The sequence below is a fragment of the Suricata suricatta genome, chromosome 11 (genome assembly GCF_006229205.1).
Source record: "Suricata suricatta isolate VVHF042 chromosome 11, meerkat_22Aug2017_6uvM2_HiC, whole genome shotgun sequence".
Lineage (NCBI taxonomy): Eukaryota > Metazoa > Chordata > Mammalia > Carnivora > Herpestidae > Suricata > Suricata suricatta.
Window position 1 is genome coordinate 19598930 of NC_043710.1, and position 6619 is coordinate 19605548.

The window sequence follows — 6619 nt, forward strand, 5'->3', positions numbered from 1 at the left end:
AGCCATCTGATGATTGGAAATACTATACACCGACTTTGTGCCATGAATTTTGCATACCTCACAACTACCCAGGGATAGTTGGTATTATTTCTATATGTTGGATATAGGAACCAAGGCTCAGAGTGGGAAAGTAACTTTCTCAAAATGATAAAGATAGTAAGTGGGATTTGAAGTTAGGATTGCCTAAATCTTAAGCTCATTCTATTTCCTCTTTCTTGTGAAAATGAAACAAAATATAGTCAGAAAATGAAAAGCTCAGGTTCCTCTTATATCTGTTCTCAGACCCTGGATCAGTATGGATAGTGTGATTTTATATTAAATCTGGGTCCATATTAAAGCTTTATTCTTGGACCCTGTTTTGCTTTTCTGGAAGTGTGTTGACCTGTCCACTAGTCTATGGGAGATGAGTAACAGTCTGGACATTTGGATGTAGGTGACGGTGGGTTAGAGGGAAAAATGTTGGCCGCCAGGAGGATTGTTTTACAGCTGTAATTATGTGACTCTTGACTGCTAGGGTAACAAATGAAATGCATCTTTTAGAAAAGAAGTGAAAGTAACTCCGACCCATCTGGGGAGATCACTTAGAAAATTTGCATTCTGCTGCATTCACTTATCTTTCAGTAGGATGAATTTCAGTAAGTTTGAATAAGTATCTAGGGTACATTTGTGAATTAAAGTATAAACAGTTGCTTTGTAGTTCACTCTAGGGCCCCCATATGTCCTGACCTAATGGCACCTTTTCTCCCCTGATGCTACATACCCAGCTGTAAATGGGGAACTTTCTCTTCTCCTGTGTGATTCCCCTTTACTTTCACACCACCCTGACAGTGTTTCACTTCTCACATTTCTGTCTGAAGGTTTTCCCCCACAGCAAGCAATTCTCTGTGACACCAGCCAGATGTCCTACAGTTTAAATCAATTCTGACACTCACTACTTGAAGATAGTGCCAGATCCCAAAGGTTAAGGGCTCAGTACCACAATCCTGCTCTCACCCCAGGTCAGATGCCAATTGCAAGTAGTAGGTCTCCAGGTTACCCACAACGTCTGTCTGATTTGTCGACAAAAGTTTCCCTAACCCCCTCTTCAGGTTTGATTAATTTGTTAGAGCATCTCTCAGAACTGAGGCAAACACTGAATTATGTTTATCAGACTATTAAAAGGTATGATTAAGGATTTAGATGAACACTCACATAAAGAGATATATATGGTGAGGTCTGGGAGGGTCCAGAGCCAGGAGCTTCTGTCCCTATGGAGTTGGGGTGCATCACCCGCCCAATGTTGGCTATGTTTACCAATTTGGAAGCTCTGCAAACCCTATACTATTGGGATTTTTGTGGAGGGTTAATCCTGTAGGCATGATTGGTCACAAACTCCTTTTATAGCCCTTCTTTCTCATGAGAAGGGGGGCAGGGCTGAAAGTTCCAACCTTCTAATCATGGTTTGTTCTTTCCAGTAACCGTCGCTCATCCAGGAGCCCACCCAAAGTCACTTCATTAAAACAAAAGACACTCCTATCACCTGAAACAAGAGTTTAAGAGCTCTGTGCTAGAAACCAGGGGCAGATATCAATATTTATTTTTTTCTATTATATCATACACCAGCTTAAACACAGCTGTATCGTTACTTAAATACTTTATGCTTCAAAATGGTTTTTAGCTACTATGTTTGACTATTCCTTTGCAATAGAGGCATAAAGATGGCATCCTGGTAAAAGAGAACACTTTTGGGATTTGGAGTGAACTATGGACTTGAATCATGCTTTTGTATTTAATGACAGAGTAATTTTGAAAGGCTCAGTTTCCTTATTTGTGAAGTGTGAATTCTAACATGTGCTGTTGGCTGTGTCTCTGGAGTAATAATAAGACAGATGCAAGCACAGGGCACTAATATTTATTGACCCACCATCTCTGTGAGTGCTTTGGGAGATATCATTCAATATTCACAACAAAGCTGCCAGAGATTGGCCACATACATTCAAATTTAATCTGTAGAACATTTTCAGGATTTTCCTTCCCCTTTTCTATCTGAAAAGTTAGGGAAGAGTTGATATGGGTGAAGGGTGAAATGGAGTTTAAGAAGAGCCACAAGTCATCAATGTATAATCTACTTGACCATCTTTAATGATCGTTGTCGTCTCTCAGTGCTACTGTCACTCACTTCCTTAAAGAAGATGAGCGGGGAAAGAATTTGGCTACAAATCCCTATGTAATCTCTCATGCTGTTGAATATGAATATGAATGTAAACAGGTATGAAGCACCAAGACTCCTTTTGCCTTTATAATTCAGGGTCCATAAACATAGTAACCTTACTATGAATCCCCCATGGAAAAAGAGCCTACCCAATGTGGAAGCCAATAACATAAAGCACAGTCTGAGAAAGAAGATGACACAGGAGAGAAAGACTTAATCATAATGAAATGATGTAACTCATGAATCCAACCATGGCTGAAGACATAATTTTTCTGGAGTTTTCAGTTGATGAGCCAAGAAGTTTTTTATTGTTTCTGCCAGTTTGAGCTGGTCTCTGCCATTTGTAATCAAAGATTCCTGCCTAATATAGATATGGACAAAGGCAATAGACATGGATATCAGGAGATGGATGGAAATGAGAGAGAAAGTTGATATGATTTCATAACTGAGTTGAAACAGAACTTTGGAGAGGAAAAGGAGAACATGGCTTTGGGGTTGATGTCCAGAGTTGTAGAATAATCATAAGAGATTGTTACTCACTGGGCATGATATCTGCCTTTGTCTCTCAAGATATACTCTCCTCCCGTTTCTACCTTGTTCTTTGCACTAGAAGTCTGATCTGTGTGAGTTTTATTTACAAAAGCTACTGTGTCTCCTGGCTGTTGGAAGGACATAGTCAATGGGGAGAAATCGGACTCCATCCCTCTGGTTCCCTTACTAGGAGGTCACTGAGGGCTGGCTGTGTCTATGAAAGAAGATCTTTGTTCTTTTCAGGTAGCCAGATCTTCATGACTCTGTCAACCTAGGTTCTTTAGGTAATTTCTCCCATCTTACATCCTTTCAGGCTTAGACAAAATCAGCCATGATGCTGCTAGTTTCAAATTCCTGCACTGTCTCTTGTGGTTTCCCTATTCCCACCTATGTTTTGTAATTAGTCCCTTGGTAAGTCACCCCCTACCCCAGTCTTAGAATTGGTCTAATTTGACAGTTTCATCTGTTTCTGCTTGGAATACCAAACAGGTCCACCCACACTTGATAGTTCATAAAAAGACGGGTTTATATTGAAACAATTTCCTCATTTACACCAAGTGCTTTACAGTTTTCAAATTTTCATTCTTGTGGTCATGTGATAGGCAGGTCAAGTAATGTTGTTCTGATTTGTAAGGAAAATAAAGACTTGGATAAGAAATAGGTGTCCTGGATCACATAACCAATAGGCCATCCTGGGACCTAGGGCTTCTGACTCCAGCTGCTGTGCATTCATTCTGTCACACCTTGATTTATCTGAAATGAATTAATTTGATTAATGAATTAATTACATTTTACTCTTTCTCTTTTATTTCATATCAAATATCTAGGTCTTATAGGAATAAGCATAAACAAGTATAGTTCTTCATTAAATAGATGCAATAGGTGTTTGGTAACATATATTCCGGGAAAGAAAAATTCTATAAGCTGAGGGAATAATGAATCTACCTTCTGCATATGAAGAGTCACCTAAGATATACTGAAAAAATGGGGGGGGGGGAATGATTATAGATATGTCTGTATATCTTGAAACAACAAACAGTTCAAGATGATTTATGTAGTTGAGACCTTACTAGTATAATAGCTGAGTCATTTGTCTTAGCAAGTATCTTCTTATTGGCAATCAATAATGCAGCCCAGATGACTGATGGCTTTGTTTTCTTGTGGTGCCTCAGCTGGTCTAAATTATTTATTTGACATATTGCCTCTTGGCAGAAATAAGGAAACCAATGATAATATGTTTGCATTGCCTGGATGTATATGTGAGAGGGAAAAATGGGTATTTTCTTCCTGTCACTGATCTTTGGACATAGATGGGTAGTGTTATGTTTTGTAGAGTTGTCATGTCATCTGCTACATGTCTGGAAAGGAGTGAGGCCATGAGGTTTTTGAAGTGCTATTTCTGGTTGTCCTGAAATGTAATAAATGTCATTACTGTCAAGAATGCCTTACCATGGCAGACATCTGACTTCTTCCCAGCCACAGTGAATATATGAGGGCCCAGGGCCCAAGGCTGTATTACACCACACTTTGTAGTGATTTATGTGTTAAGATGTCTTTCCTTCTCAATAGATGGGCAGGTCCTTGAGGACAGGAACTGTGTCTTATATATCTTTGTAATCTCAATATTTGGCAGAGTCTGACACACTAGTAGTCAGTTAATAAATGTTTGTTGATGAATCAAAGATAGGAATGAATGATCACACAGAGAATTTATAGCTTTTGCCTTGAGTTTACAAGTTATTAACCTTATTCAATAAAATACTGCTTTGGAAAGGGGCATAAAATAGAAGGCAGATATTTTTTCTTTTTGAATCTCAGTGACGATAGACAAGTTACTTAACTGTGGTAAGCTTCAATTTTCTTTATGCAAATGGGGAACACAGTACTTTCTTCATAGTGTTGTTATGGGAATTCAAGTGTAATAATGGACTTGAAAAAGTTTGTAAACTCTAAATGAATATATAAGAAATTTATGTGAAGGTAGTGGTTTACTGGTAAACTGGCTCAACCAATAAAAGAAAGCAAAACAAAGTAGCTCTGATTTGTAGCATGTAGCATTTCTGTGGTATAAATGCTTCCATCATTGCTGATGTCAAACTAATAAAACTTTTGAAAGCCAGTTCACAAAATTCCTAAATGTTTAACAAGTTGCTCTTGTGAGGTGGCTTCTAGACCCCACTGGGTGAGAAGAAGGGATTTGGCTTAAATAACCCATAATTTTGATGCCCTTAGTGTTTGGTTGACAGGTGGAAGAGAATTTAGTATTTTGAGAGGGGAAAGACTACCAAAATGTTTTGGCAGGGATAGATTGAGACTTCAGATCTATACTAAGCTGAGCAATATGACTTCATTACAATGATTTTTTTTTAGCTCACACAAAGGCAATTTATTAACAGAAAACAATAATTTGAGAAATCTTGTTCATAGATGGTCACGACAGTGATCTCTCTTCCCACAGGTACTATCAGAGGGGATGGGGATGACATCCTCAATCCACCCAATCTTCATTCCTGAGCAGGCACGCGTTCTGAGGGCTGAGTGGGCCCCAGGTCCAGGGCTTTTGGTTCTATTTCCTCCTGTGGCCCAGAGTCTGATGTGGAGACAGTGATGCTCAGCTCCTTCCAACTCTGGGCTACATCCTGGGCAGCCAACATGGAAGCATGGAGAGAGGACTCACATCGGCCAGCCTTCACCTTCATCCCACCAGTCACGTGGCAGATGGTTTCCTTGCTAGAAAGATGGGTGACATTGACAAAGGTGTCATTGAAGGATGCAAAGATGTGGCACGCACCAAATGCATATTATCCGTTAGCTCTCTGAGGTCCAAGGCTGATGACCTGGTCTTCTTTTCTTTCTCCTTGCAAGGTGCCACTTCTGTGTGTCTTCTCTAGACTCTGCTACCGGAAAGCACAATAGTTTTCTTAGAGATTGGTACCCAGAAATTCTTTCGCTCTTAATTGAAAATTTTTGGCACTAAGACTGAATAATTCATTCAACAAATATTTATTTATTTTGTGTAGGAGAGGGAAACTGGTAGAAAAGCACTAGAAATGGTGAATGTATTCATTAGATGATTTGTGATTCAAATAATGGATTAATATTGACCTTTTTAGGGAAACAGGTTGGGGGTGGTCAATGGAAGCATACCCTGGACCTGACTAGGAGACATCAGAATCTGGGACAGCTCCTTTGGTCTTCAGGATTTCATGTGGTGTCTTTGTTTCTCTCTACTAGTCTCAGGTTTTCCACAATTTGATAATGCAGCAGATGTGGTTATACATTATGGTTCATAATTCTGTCTAATGGTCTTCACTTAGCATAAGCTGTATTCATTGGGACATATCAAAAGTTCAGTGTGACTAAGTTAATGCTCATGTCAGGAAGCAATTCTCAATTTTCAGCATGCATTAGAATCACCTGGAGAGTTTTTGAAAATTAGAATCTGGGAATGTAGCTACAGTCACCATAACCCAATATCTTGGGGTGGAGCCCAGGAAAACAAGCACCATTGATTACTCTAATGCAGGTGATTGGAAAAGGTGTTTGGAAAAAAAAAAAAAACGCCTGCCAATTTTTTAAGTTATTTACCTTTCATGATTGGAGTTTGTCTTCTAAGTCAGTGGGTTCTCAACCTTGGCTACACATTGGGATCGCTTGAGAGCTTTAAAAAAATCTGGCACTTGGCACCCCAATAATTCTGATTTAATTCATCTGGGATAGGGTCTGATATTGGTATTTTTAAGATGCTCCTCAGCTGACTCTATTATGTAGCCAAATTTGAAAATCCTTATGCTATGGGAGCCTGTGAAGGGGTTTATGCAGTATGGTGTTGAGGAGTGAAAGAGTCAATTTTGCATTTGAATTTCTCTAATAGCTGAGTGGAGAAAGGAACTGAGA

The 6619-nt window shown here is 39.2% G+C and overlaps 1 pseudogene; it reads right to left on the bottom strand.

Annotated features, from left to right (window-relative positions):
- Window positions 1-5143: 5143 nt before the first annotated feature.
- On the bottom strand, window positions 5144-5891 carry LOC115272474 (annotated as a pseudogene).
- Window positions 5892-6619: the final 728 nt, after the last annotated feature.